This window comes from Bos indicus, chromosome 17 (assembly GCF_029378745.1).
Source record: "Bos indicus isolate NIAB-ARS_2022 breed Sahiwal x Tharparkar chromosome 17, NIAB-ARS_B.indTharparkar_mat_pri_1.0, whole genome shotgun sequence".
In the NCBI taxonomy this organism is placed as follows: Eukaryota; Metazoa; Chordata; class Mammalia; order Artiodactyla; family Bovidae; genus Bos; species Bos indicus.
This window is the reverse complement of record NC_091776.1, coordinates 26206319-26221529: the sequence shown is the minus strand read 5'-3', so window position 1 is coordinate 26221529 and position 15211 is coordinate 26206319.

Genomic DNA, 15211 nt, shown 5'->3' with positions numbered 1-15211 from the left:
GCTGCATGAGGCAGTGAGGACTAAGGACTCAATGAAAAATTACTTTTCCTTTTTTCTTTTTTTTTTTATTGAAGTGTAGTTACTTTACAATGTTATGTTAGTTTCTGTTATGCAGCAAAGTGAGTCAGCTATATGTATTCATATATTCCCTCAGGAAATTTTTTAGATAGAATAATGGAAAGAAAAAATATCAAATATATTTTTTCTAGTATTCTGAGGATTATAAAGTCTTACTCATTCTAGCATATCCACATATAGTTTTTAAGATACACATAAATGTTCCCTATTAGAAATAAATGGCATGATGGTGATTTCCTTTGAAAGACACTTTAAACAATTTTTTGCTCTGTTACCACTAATCTTATCACATGTATTTGGTATTGTCTAAGTAAAGTTGGTGGGAGAAGGCAATGGCACCTCACTCCAGTACTGTTGCCTAGAAAATCCCATGGATGGAGGAGCCTGGTAGGCTGCAGTCCATGGGGTTGCTAAGAGTCAGACACGACTTCACTTTCACTTTCACTTTCCACTTTCATGCATTGGAGAAGGAAATGGCAACCCACTCCAGTGTTCTTGCCTGGAGAATCTCATGGACGGAAAAGCCTGGTAGGCTGCAGTCCATGGGGTCGCACAGAGTTGGACACGACTGAAGTGACTTAGCAGCAGCAGCAGCAGCAGCAAGTAAAGTTGGTATCTGAAAAACTATAGCTATGATTTGGGTACTAGGTTCAATCTGTGTGTGTGCTAAGTCACTTCAGTCATATTCGACTCTGTGAGACCCTATGGACTATAGCCTATGATGCTTCTCTGTCCTTGGGATTCTCCAGGTAACAATACTGGAGTGTGTTTCCATTTCTTCCTCCAGGGGATCTTCCTGACCCAGGGATCAAACCGGCATCTCTTAGTCTCCTACATTGGCAGGCAGATTCCATACCACTAGTGCCATCTGGATCTTTATGCTGCTTCTGCTGCTAAGTTGCTTCAGTCGTGTCTGACTCTGTGTAACTCCATAGATGGCAGCCCACCAGGCTCCGCCGTCCCTGGGATTCTCCAGGCAAGAACACTGGAGTGGGTTGCCATTTCCTTCTCCAATGTGTGAAAGTGAAAAGTGAAAGTGAAGTTGCTCAGTCATGTCCGACTAGTAACGACCCCATGGACTGCAGCCTACCAAGCTCCTCTTTCCATGACCTTTTCTAGGCAAGAGTACTGGAGTGGCTTGCCATTGCCTTCTCTGTCTGGATCTTTATAGATAAACAATAATCATGGTGGTAAAGTAGAATGGAGAGAGTATTGGGGGAGTACAGCACTTTCCAAAAATTAATAGCAGATTCAGTCATTTTTTAGACAACCTGAAGTATTCTAACTCAATGAAATTTTAAGTTTTAAATTCCTTATTTTAGGTTACTAAAAACAGAAAAGTATTTATATACCCATCTCTATGTTAATAGCCCACTCTAGTATTCTTGCCTGGGGAATTCGATGGACAGAGGAGCCTGGTGGGCTCCAGTCCATGGGGTTCCTAAGAATTGCACATAACTGAGTGATAACTTAGAAGACTCACTGACTCTTCAATCAAAGCATTCCTTCCCATCTTAGATCATCATTTTGTATTTCATTTCCTCAGAGAGGCCTCACTTGACTCCATGATATCACATTATTTGATATAACAGTCTTGGTTTATGCATGCATGCTAAGTCGCTTCAGTCATGTCTGACTCTGTGCGACCTCATGGACAAGAGCCCACCAGGCTCCTCTGTTCACAGGATTCTCCAGGCAAGAATACTTGAGTGGGTTTCCGTTTCCTTCTCCAAAGGTTTATTCATAGATTTCATCATATTCTATTTTTGCTTGTTTATATTTATTTATGTTTTAGACTTTATAATATAAGAGCCCTCAGAGATGGAACATAAATTTTATACTTTAGTACAATGCTTAGGAAGATTAACAAATATTAGTTTTTCTAAATTTATTTACAGTTTTCATCTTAAAATAATTTCAGAGTTTCAAAAGTTCGCAAAACTACTACAAAAATTCTTATACATTCTTCACCTGATTTCCCCAGATGTTAACATCATACAAAGTGACTATTAAAGTTAGGAAATTGATAAGTACAGTCCTTATTCACATATTTTGTTAATGCTTTCACTAATGATCTCTGATCAGAATCAAAACCAGATTATCTGTTGCATTTAATTGCTACATTTCTTTAGTCTTTTTTATTCTAGTACAGTCTAGTCCCTCAGTTTTTCTGTCTTTTGATAATATTGAAGAGTGCTACCAAGTTATTTTGTAGATCATTTGGAAATTTGAGTTTTTATGATGTTTCCATATAGTTAAATTCAGATACTGTATTTTGACAAAGTGCCACAATGCTGAGCTTGCCTTTCTCAGTGCATCATGTTAGGGGCACATGACATTACCATGTCCCATTTCTGGTGGTGTTAACTCTAATCACTTGGTGAAGATATTGTCCACCAGGTTTCTACATTTTAAAGTTATTTTAAAATAAATCTTCTGTTGGGAGATACTTGGGAGACTATGTAAACGTCCTGTTTTTCATTATAATATCACCACTAATTTTAACATTTTTGCCTGAAACAATTATATGGTATTTTCCACTTACTGTTTCTATTTCCATGATTTCTTCTTTATTATTAGAACACTACTGTATGGGAGAGCTTCCCTCTTTCATTCATTTATTCAATTATTAATTTACATCAGTGTGGATTTGTATGTATTTGGTTTACTTAATCATAGTAATACATTGCCATTTTTTTTTCCTGCTCAAATTATTTCAATTTTGGCTATTGAGAGCCACTTCAAGTTAGCTTCAGTCTCATTATGGCAAGTCATCATTATTTGTCGAAAACTTCTCATTTTCTTACAGCAAAAATTTCGGCAGACTCATATGGTTTTTCTTTGCTCCAATACTGGAATCAGCCCTTGCTTCAAAGGGTCCTGGTTCCTTGAATAGGAGAATAATGTGAATCCAGAGTGCTAAGTATGCTCATTGTTATTGGGCTTTTCCTGTTTCTAGGTCTTCTCAGTGGTGAAGTAATATGTATATATATACACATAGAAGAGAGATATTGATTACATTAGAGATTAGAAAATATGATTACAATATAAAAGCCTTAATATGATAACCACACCAAAATTATTATGCTATAGTATTTTTTAAATAGAGTGCTTAATTTCTATTTTATAGAAAATAATTTTATTTGGGTAGTCAGAATATTATTCAATAACTCACATAGGATATTCTCATAATACTCCTTGTGGAAAAGTATTGAAGAGGATTTTGGACCAAAGAATATTTGTTTAATAGTGTCAGAATTCATTTTAACACCATGAAAGAGTATGTATTTGTTCAATTTTCACTCACTGCACAAAGGATTAGATAAAAGAAGATTTTCAGTAATAGCATTTCATTTTGAGTCTTACCAATCCTTTTAGTTTTGGTATAACAAAAAGGCTATTAGCTTTTACTCTGTTGTGTTGAATTTTGATGATTTTTGACAGTCTTCACTGAGACACTCAAAGAAATGAGACTTGCCAGTCGAATAACATAAGATTTCATTAAATTTACCAGCAACAAAAAAGCTGTTTCTGTCTCTTAACTTTTTGACATATTGTCTTTTTCTATTGTCTTTTCAGGACCTATATAAAAGGCAATAAAAGTGTTGTTTTTTGTGTGTTCAAAAGTTTCCCTATAATCAAGATAATAGGCAAGTTTCAACTTTAAATTTGTTGCATTAATAAACATAAAAATTAGCAAAACATTATTAAAGTAATCGGTCAGATTTTGTATTAGCATATAGTAACAGTAGCAAAAATATTTTGTATGTATTTTATAGCATTCTATATTTTGTAACAAAACTAAGACAGATATTATCATTTTCATAGGTATAAAAAAGTCTTGTGAAAAAGTAAATGTCTTTATACAAATTATGTGCTGTTAGATATATTAATAACTCTAAATATTGTAAAATTTCCATTTTTAAATGCCTTTGTATTGAATCGGTTACAAATGTGTTTGCTGCTGCTGCTGCTGCTAAGTCGCTTCAGTCGTGTCCGACTCTGTGCGACCCCAGAGAGAGACCGCAGCCCACCAGGCTCCCCCGTCCCTGGGATTCTCCAGGCAAGAACTCTGGAGTCGGTTGTCATTTCCTTCTCCAATGCATGAAAGTGAAAAGTGAAAGTGAAGTCGCTCAGTCGTGTCTGACTCGTAGGGACCCCATGGACTGCAGCCTACCAGGCTCCTCTGCTCAAGGGATTTTCCAGGCAAGAGTACTGGAGTGGGGTGCCATTGCCTTCTCGGACAAATGTGTTTAGTTATCTATTAATTTGAGCCGGTTACCTATACAGTGTTACTGTAAAAACTCCAGATTAAGCATATGGAAAGCTGTGAAAGGATTTTTATTTCCTAAACTTTAGAGGATATGTTGTGAAAAAATGAGTTTCCATGAAATAGCTAGTTATGATTTTACTTTCTAGCATTCCTGAGTATAGAAATGTATACTTAAAATCAGCTGAGGAAGAAAATTAAACTAGTTTCCCTTTTCTGCAGATTGGAATTGTATTGAGTATAAAACTATATTTTAAAATATGAAGAATAAATTAAGTGAAGGGAAAATAAGGAATAATATAATACCTATTATAACTATCGCATGTAAACTATTTTATTGTGAAATGTTTTTAAAAAATATGAAAGACAAAATGCAGAGATACGTATTCTATACCAGATACTCGTAAATCTCATAATTTTTTCATATTTGTGCAGTTGGGGTTCGCTGTTTTATTATTCCCATTTTACAGATGAAGCACTAAAAGTTCACATCAGTGTCATTTAACCATGTCACAGAGCCAGTTACCAGAGATCCAATTTCTGATTCTTTTGTCATGAAAAAACTAGAAGTAAAATCAACAAGAAGTTTGTGCTAAGCAAATAGCATAATAGGAAAACACAATACTGACTGCTGCTGCTAAGTTGCTTCAGTCATGTCTGACTCTGTGCGACCACGGAGACGGCAGCCCACCAGACTCCCCCGTCCCTGGGATTCTCCAGGCAAGAACACTGGAGTGGGTTGCCATTTCCTTTTCCAATGCATGAAAGTGAAAAGTGAAAGTGAAGTCGCTCAGTTGTGTCCAACTCCTAGCAACCCCATGGACTGCAGCCCACCAGGCTCCTCCGTCCACAGTACTGACTAGTGACTGTAAATATATTTTTGGTTACCAAAGTAAGATATAGTAGCAGTTCAGTTCACTTGCTAAGTTGTGTCTGACTCTTTGCAACCCCATGGACTGCAGCACACCATCCCTGTCCACTACCAACTCCCAGAGCTTGCTCAAACTCATGTCCATCAAGTCCGTAATGCCATCCAACCATATCATCCACTGTCATCCCCTTCTCCTCCCACCTTCAATCTTTCCCAGCATTAGGGTCTTTTCCAAGTCAGTTCTTTGCATCAAGTGGCCAAAGTATTAGAGTTTGAGCTTCAGCATCAGTTCTTCCAATGAACACTCAGAACTGATCTCCTTTAGAATGGACTGGTTGGATCTCCTTGCAGTCCAGGGGGCTCTCAAGAGTCTTCTCCAACACCACAGTTCAAAAGCATCAATTCTTTGGCACTCAGCTTTCTTATAGTCCAACTCTCATGTCCATACATGATTACTGGAAAAACCATAGCTTTGACTAGATGGGCCTTTGTTGGCAAAGTAATGTCTTGCCTTTTTAATGTCCTGATTAGATTGGTCATAGCTTTTCTTCCAAGGAGCAAGCATCTTTTAATTTCATGGCTGCAGTCACCATCTTCAGTGATTTTGGGGCCCCAAAAAATAAAGTCTGTCACTGTTTCCACTGTTTCTTCATCTATTTGCCATTGGAGTGATGGGGCAGATGCCATGATCTTAGATTTTTGCATGTTGATTTTTAAGCCAGCTTTTTCACTCTTCTCTTTCACTTTCATCAAGAGGCTCTTTAGTTCCTCTTCACTTTCTACCATAAGGGTGTTGTCATCTATGTATCTGAGATTATTGATATTTCTCCTGGCAATCTTAATTCCAGTTTGTACTTCATCCAGCCTGCATTTCACATGATGTACTCTGCACATAAGTTAAATCAGCTGGGTAACAATATACAGCCTTGACATACTCCTTTCACAATTTGGAAAGATATAATATGGGAACCAATAAAAGCAGATAATTATATTCTTCTTTACTGTATGCCTGGATCAACTGAAAACACTGGGCCTTGTTGTCAGGAGACACAATGTAAAAACCTAGGTAGTATCACCAACAGAAGCAGATAACAGGTAATCAAAATAAAATTAAGAATATAGGAATATCATCTAAATGCTTAGTAGAACTGGGGCAGCACTGGGCATGGTTAATGGCAAAGATAAAATGAATATAAAGGAAAGTATTGAAAGGTCCTAGGACTTCCCTATAGCTCAGATGGTAAAGAATCTGCCTACAATGTAGGAGACCTGGGTTCGATCCCTGGGTCAGGTATATCCTCTGGAGATGGAAATGGCAATACTTTCTTGCCTGGAGAATCCCATGGACAGAAGAGCCTGATGGGCTACAGTCCCTGGGGTCACAAAGAATTGGACATGATGGATGGAGGAGCTTGGTAGGCTGCAGTCCATGGGGTCGCTAAGAGTCGGGCACGACTAAGCACCTTCACTTTCACTTTTCACTTTCATGCATTGGAGAAGGAAATGGCAACCCACTCCAGTGTTCTTGCTTGGAGAATCCCAGGGACGGCAGAGCCTGGTGGGCTGCCGTCTATGGGGTCACACAGAGTCGGACACGACTGAAGCGACTTAGCAGCAGCAGCAGCAGCAGGCGATTAACATATGCATAATGGGTCGCAAAGAGTCGGACACGACTGAGCGACTGATCTGATCTGTTCTGAATCCGTAAACCATAACCAGAAATCACCACAGTTACTTACCCCTAAGGAAAAAGATTACTCTAAAGGAAAAACACTGGGAGCAAAATCAAAATGAATTAGGGAGAGAGTGAGAAAGAAGGACAGAGAGAAATATTCTGGTAGAGGGTGAGAGAAGGAGAGATAGAGGAAGATATTTTCAGAAATAAAGATGTGTTTAAAAGGAACATCAGGGACTTCCCTGGCGATCCAGTGGTTGAGAATCCACCTTGCCGGGCAGGGAATGTAGGTTCCAGCTCTGGTCTGAAAACTACAGATCCCACAATGCAGTGCAACAAAGATCTACATAATGCAATGAAAATTCTAGTGCTGCAAATAAGACCAACATAGCCAAATAGGGAAGCCCAAATAGTTTAAAAAGGTACATCAAACCAGATGGAAGTGATGCAAAATATAATAAGAGCTATAAAGGAGAAAAATGAGTGGATAGATAAGCCAGTAATGGAGAGATTTTAAAAATTTGAAAAGAATATTCTAATATAGAACTTAGGCAAAGGAGAGCAACACATATGTAAAAATTCAATTACAGAGATAATATAAATTATTTGAGTATGTGGATAAAAAGGTTGGAAATTAACATTGACAACAGACTTCTTGACAGCAACATTTTGTACAGGAAGATAACTGTTTTTAGAGCATTAATAAAAGTCAATTATATGTTATTCACTTAATCTATCATCATAACTAAGGAATACAAAGCATCATGGACATTAGGAAACTTTGGAAATACAGTTCCTATGATTATTTTCTGAGAAGTCTCTTAGTTACTAATGACAAATATTAATAGTTCAAATATAACATAAAAGCCTAAGGATAATTATTACATACATTAAATTTTGAATTGACTTGTGCTACTAATATTTACACAAAAGGGTAGATGTATTACAGATCACAAAAAATTGAAGAAAAGGGGAAGATAAGTGAAAGAAAAATATTAGTGAATTTTTCACCAGTACTCTTGCCTGGAAAATCCCTTGAGCAGAGGAGCCTGGTAGGCTGCAGTCCGTGGGGTCGCTAAGAGTAGACATGACTGAGCGACTTCACTTTCACTTTCCACTTTCATGCATTGGAGAAGGAAATGGCAACCCACTCCAGTGTTCTTGCCTGGAGAATCCCAGGGACGGCGGAGCCTGGTGAGCTGCCGTCTCTGGAGTCGCACAGAGTTGGACACGACTGAAGTGACTTAGCAGCAGTAGCAGCAGCAGCAGCAGCAGCAGCAGCAATAGTATCTATCAATAAAAGGATAGTGAAGAGACGTTAATGTTAGGTGAAAAGAGAGGAGGAAGAAAAAAGAGGTTACTAGAGAACATTACACACTGAAGAAATCAATAGAGTATTAAAATGCATTGGAGGACTAGTGTATTTTTTTTAGTGTATTTTTTATATAAGGTTATATAAGATAATGTCACAGATAGATATAGAAACATTTATAAATATCAAATGAGTCCCCACAAAGCCCCCAGAATGTAAATACATTGTAAGATTTTATGCACATAGTTTTTATGGTAAAAATATTATGATAGAACTGAAAACCAGCATACTAAGAATATAAAATATATAAATGGGCTTAGCTTGCCATTCAGTAAAGTGTTTTCACATTGGCTAATGAAGCAGAATATAATTCATTCTGTGTACACAAGACATACCCAAACAAAGCAATTTAGAAAGATTTAAAATAAAAAGGAAGATCAAATATTGCTCTTATCTGATGATAAGTTTGTGAGACATGATAGAATTTAGTATAAAATATATGTAACAAGGAAAGGAAAATTTATTTACTAGAAGTTTCATTCTACATTCAGATATAATAGATATTAATTAAATATGCAAAATTACAACTTTCAGAAAGCAGAAGTAAAAGGAAATGAAAGGAAAAATATATATACATATTAAAACTGTGAATTTTAAAATAGTTAATTCTGTGGAAAATCATTAATGAATATAAATAAACCTCCCCCTTGGATTTTTACAAATATTGTGCATGCTTAGTCACTCAGTTGTGTCTGACTCTTTGCAACCCCTTGGACTGTAGCTTGCCAGGCTCCTTTTTCCATGGGATTTTCCAGGCAAGAATACTGGAGTGGTTGCCATTTCCTCCTCCAAGTGGATCTTTCTGACCTAGAGATTGAACCCAAATCTCCTGCATTGGCAGAATTCTTTACCAGTGAGCCATCAGTTAATCCGAAAATACTGTAGTTGCTGATGAAGACTTTGTCTTTGACCAAACTCCTCTACCCTCTTCATTAGGCTCTGATCTTGCACCGTTCTTGCCAGTCCACATAGCCCATTTTTGCAAGAATCCTTCTAAACCAGTTTAGAGAAACTGCCCACACCTCAGGTATCAGATCACCTTTGATATCTGATTTCCCTGGTCAGCCTTCAGAAATATCGTTAAGTTGGTTTAGCAATCCTTGATAACTCTTCTTACTATTTTTCTACCCACGGACTCCCCTCAACCCCTCCCCACTGTGCTCTTTGGCTATAAATTGCTGCTTTTCTTTGCTGTATTTTGAGTTTACTATACTGAAGTCTCTTTTACACTATTACAGTAGTTTCTAAATAAAGTCCATCTTCACCCAGTTTAACTACTATCTGGCTCTGGTTCTCTTTGACATTACCCTTTGAAGAGTCAATCAATTTTAGGAAAAAAGAATGGATGCAGTCTGTTGTCCTCATTCTAGAATGTCCTCATCTAGAATACTGTTGATAGTAATAATGGCAATGCTGATAGAAAGGCATGCATATGTATGGAATAAACTCAGATAAAGAAATAACAAGACTCTCAGTTATTTACATGAAAGAAATGAAAGATGGTGAATGAACAACAATGCAAAGTCTGAAACTTAGGGAACAATCAATGGTAGAAATAAAACTGTGGGAGTTTTTAACATACAGACATTTAAAATAATGGGTTTTGGGGGGTTAAATCACCCAAGCAAAGGTTTAGCCAGACAATTGAAAATAATGCAAAATAAGCTAAGTAAATAAACCTGTTAAAAATAAACTGAGAATAAAGAGTTCCAAGTGGTATGGAGAAATCCAGATCAGTGTATTTTTAAGAAAACGCAGAAAGGAAACTGTTTTAAAGAGGAGCAAGTTGTCAATTATTTGAAATGCCACTGAGACTATAAGAAATGTGAGTAGTACCCATATAGAAGTTATCAAAAGCCATTAAAAGACCACTTTCATTAAAATTATGGATAAGAACCTAGATTAGAATAAGATAAATGGGTCCTTAATTTGAGTCATGGCATAATAGAAAACCTAAAAACTCTTATTAGAAAAACAAGAAATGCGACATAAACTTTAAAAACTCTCCATTTAAATACATATTACAGAATTTCAGGTTCAGGCCCTGATAGAACAAGCCCACACCCTGAAAATACTATAAAATCTGGGCAAAACTGTTCGAAGGCACTGAAGGAACCAAACCATATGGGACTAGAATCGGTCTATTATTAAGAAGGAATAAACCCACAAGATAAATTACATGTCCAGCTTTTTTTTTTTTTTTTTTTTTTGACAGCACTTCCAAATACTGATGTGAAAAAGCATAAGCAGAAAGGGAAGTTTTCTCTGTTGAGGAGACTGATGTCTGCAGCATCCAATGTGTGTGGGACTCATGGGATCAGTTTCCAAGAAGGAGGTAAGCATAGAGAAGATGGCCAGATATCTGCATACAAGTCTCTTTATGGGTGGCCCACTTTAGAGACAGACATGTACAAGGTAAGACTTCCAGCATCTTACCACATAAAACAATAGGTGGAAGCTGAGTACTGAGCTTCAACTTCAGCTGATCCCATTTAAAAGTATGTTATTTACCATAGTCTTAATTTAAATGAGAAAAATTATATCATCTTAATACTAATATATGGTATGTATTTTAACAGATATAGACATAAAATATTTATAAAATTATATTATGACTTTATAATCCATATAGGGAAATTACAAACCTGATAAAAGATAGTTTTTAAATCCTGTAAGTTGCTTATGATATAATGTGAAATATTAAAAGGTTTCTCTTTAAATCTATGAGTAAGAAAGATGTTACATTAGTTTCTCATGGCTGTTGTAACAAATTAACATGAACTGGGTAATACAAACTGATTGATTTACTATCTGGAAACCAGAAATCCAAAATCAGTTTCACTGTGACAAAACCAAGGTATCAGTGGGGACATGCTCACTCCAGAGACTCCTGGGAGATTCAGTTACCTTGCCTTACCAACTTGTAGTGCAATACTTCTTGGCTTATGGCCCCTTCCTCCATCTTCATGGATGCAATGTAGCATCTACAGATCTCTATCCACTTGCATCATCATATAACTTTTCTCTTCTGTGTCAAATGTCCTTCTCCCTCATTCTTGCTGCTGCTGCTAAGTCGCTTCAGTCGTGTCCGACTCTGTGTGACTCCATAGACAGCAGCCCACCAGGCTCCCCGTCCCTGGGATTCTCCAGGCAAGAACACTGGAGTGGGTCGCCATTTCCTCCTCCAATGCATGAAAGTGAAAAGTGAAAGCGAAGTCGCTCAGTCGTGTCTAACTCCTAGCGACCCATGGACTGCAGCCTACCAGGCTCCTCCGTCCATGGGATTTTCCAGGCAAGAGTACTGGAGTGGGGTGCCATTGCCTTCTCCTCATTCTTACGGTGTTTATATTTGTATTTTAGGCTCACCAAGATAATCCATGATAATCTCCCATCTCAAGATACTTACTTTAATCATATCTACAAGCCTCTTTTACCATATAATATAACATTCCAGGGATTAGGACCTGGATATTTTTGGATATCTTTAAGCTTATCACAAATGCCCTCTCTTGCTGCTTCTATTATGCATTGTACTTCCTGAAAGACTTTTTAAAAAAAGGATTGCTCTGAATGAAAAGAAATGATTCAGTATTTGTGGGATGTGTGGGATAAGGGAAAGTTTTTTTTATTTGAAAGTAGAGTATGAAAACATACTCTTGTGAAGAGAGTAATCACAAGTAGAAGAAAAATGGAAATAATGATGCAGAGGGAAGAAAGAATGACTATAACAACGTAAATCCCACAGGAGAAAAATCTGAATAAGATACTGAATAATATTCCCATCACTTGATGGCAAATAGTGGCTGACTTTATTTTTCTGGGCTCCAAAATCACTGCAGATAGTGATTGCAGCCATGAAATTAAAAGACGCTTACTCTTTGGAAGGAAAGTTATGACCAACCTAGACAGCATTTAAAAAAATAAATAAATAAATAAAAAGCAGAGACATTACTTTGTCAACAAAAGGCCTTCAAGTCAAAGCTATGGTTTTTCCAGTAGTCATGTATGGATGTGAGAGTTGGACTATAAAGAAAGCTGAGCGCCAAAGAATTGATGCTTTTGAACTGTGGTGTTGAAGAAGACTTGAGAGTCCCTTGGACTGCAAGGAGATCCAACCAGTCCATCCTAAAGGAGATCAGTCCTGGGTGTTCATTGGAAAGACTGATATTGAAGCTGAAACTCCAATACTTTGGCCACCTCTTGCGAAGAGTTGACTCATTGGAAAAGACCCTGATTCTGGGAGGGATTGGGGGCAAGAGAAGGGGATGAGAGAGGATGAGATGGCTGGATGGCATCACTGACACAATGGACATGGGTTGGGGTGGACTCTGGGAGTTGGTGATGGACAGGGAGGCCTGGTGTGCTGCGGTTCATGGGGTTGCAAAGAGTCAGACAGGACTGAGCGACTGAAATGAACTGAACTGAACTGAATAATAATTGTAGGATTGCCATATGATGGATACATTTAACATTTTTTTCCCAGTGTTTTCTGGATTGATATTAATTGCTTTACTATGAATAGATATTGGACTTCCTTGATGGCTCAGCAGATAAAGAACCTGCCTGCAATGCAGGAGATATGGATTCAATTTCTGGGTCGGGAAGATCCCCTGGAGGAGGACATGGCAACCAACTCCAGGACAGAAGAGTCTGACTGGCTATGGTCCATGGGGTTGCAGAGATTCAGACATGACTAGTAGATATTAAATTGAGTGACAATTAATGATTGAGACAGGAAAAATAGGAAAGAAGATAGAGCCCAGGCAATTCTTAATAAGTGGAAAACAATAATCAATAGACACTGAATGGATGGAGGCACTTAATATGGCATAAGAAAACATCGATATATGGGATAATAAATTGTAAAATTTATGTGTTATTGATTTCCCAAATTTTTATGGTAGAGAAATTATATGTTCATAAAACGAGAAAGGGACACACATTAAGGAAATAATTCATATGGCCTATTACTTGCATGCTTAATCTCTCTCTTTCTTAGTTTTGGATGGGTCATATTGTGCAGTTTAAATGTTATCATTGTTATCTTTTAACATTTACAAAACAAGCATGCTTTTTTATAGTGTCTAAATCTATGTAACCTCAAGCTTAATTTAAGGTTAACTTTAAATTAAGCAAGCTTAACCTCATGCTAAATTATGGAGAGAAAGGAAAATGTATGTTAAATACATTTCAGTGTAATTCATTAGAATATTGTGTATGATAAAGTTGCTTAAAACTTAAGCATTGACGTTGAAGGACAGGAACCTAGATTGCAATACAAGGAAATATAGAAATATAGTAAAAGTTGAATTCAATAATTTGATTCAACTTTGAAGGTCATAAAACTACAGAAAAAATGGCTGGTAACTCCATGGCCTATTTTGGTAAATAAAGTTTTATTGTAATAGAGAAGCATCATTATTTTTACATACTACCTATGGCTACTTAATGTGCTGTAATGACAGATTAACTGTGGCAGAGACCATATGACACACATAGTCTAAGGTATTTAGTAGCTGAACCTTTACAGAATGGTTTATGAATGACTGCCTTAGTTAATCTCAAGTTCAGTGTCATTTATGAAACAGTTTTGCTTTGTGTGGCCATGTTTGATTCCCTTTCTAATGATAATAATTATTACAGCCTCTAGACAGAAGATTCCAATTATTTTAGGATTTCATTATTAAGAAAGGTACACTTAATTAAGCCATAGTTGTTACTTCAAGAATAATTAATTAGTGCAGGTATATTGCTTTTATAGGTTGTAATTAATAGGCAGATAGGTTACTGCTCTGTAACTTAGAGACTTTATAGAATTTAAGGATAGATTCTGTTTATTATTAACTATGTCTCACATCATCTAGCTCATGTGATATAGCTCTCAAGTAGCACATTATTTATGTCATTGATAATTTATTTTAGATATAGTAATTGGATAGGAGAGAATTCATGATGATGAAGGAAAAATTCATGGAAATCTGGCTGATAGAATGTTGGAGAAGACAAATCAATTCATTCAGTTACTAAGTTATATTGTCCTTCAAGCAAATAAAAATAGTTTTCACTATCTTATATGAATATTTTTCACCATATAAATCTGTCATATAATTTATCTTATACTTCTGAATGAAATGAATGAAAGATTGTTTGAATTGGTTTGATGCAATTTTAGACATTATTTCTTTGAAATTTAACTTAAAAACTGATACTTGGTTTTATTAGCAAGAAATTCCGAACTGGAATGTATTAGTAAATATAAATGAAGAACTGTAGATCATAAACACCCTGAAACCTAGGACCTCAAGCATTTTAATTATTTGCATTCCATATTCAAGTTATTTGTTATTATGACTTAATAACCCCAGGTGGTTCAGACAGTAAAAGAATCTTCCTGCAATGCAGGAGACCCAGATTTGATCACTGGGTTAGTAGGATCCCCTGGAGAAGAGAATGGCTACCCACTCCAGTATTCTTGCCTGGAGAATTCCATGAGAGAGGAGCCTGGTAGTCTGTAGTCCATGGGGTTGCAAAGAGTCGGACATGATTGACTGACTACTACACACACACATGGGCGTTTAATATACATTCTTTGTTTTCACAAGTTTGTATATAGTGAAGAGTAAGGTACATCAGTGAAAGAGATTTGTGACACAGAAAGCAGATAATAACAGGGACAAACAGCCTAAACTGTACATGGACTTTAAAGCATATTTGGATTATGGTACTCTGTTATAAGGCTTACCTGGTGGCTCAGCAGTAAAAAATCTGTCTGCTATGCAAGAAATGCAAGTTTGATCCCTGGGTTGGGAAGTTCTCCTGGATGAAGAAGTGGCAACCCACTCCCATATCTTGCTTGGAAAATCTCATGGACAGGGAGGGTAGCCTACAAGTAGGGTCATAAAGAGTCAGACCCAATTCAGCACGCATGCACACTCCGTGTTACGT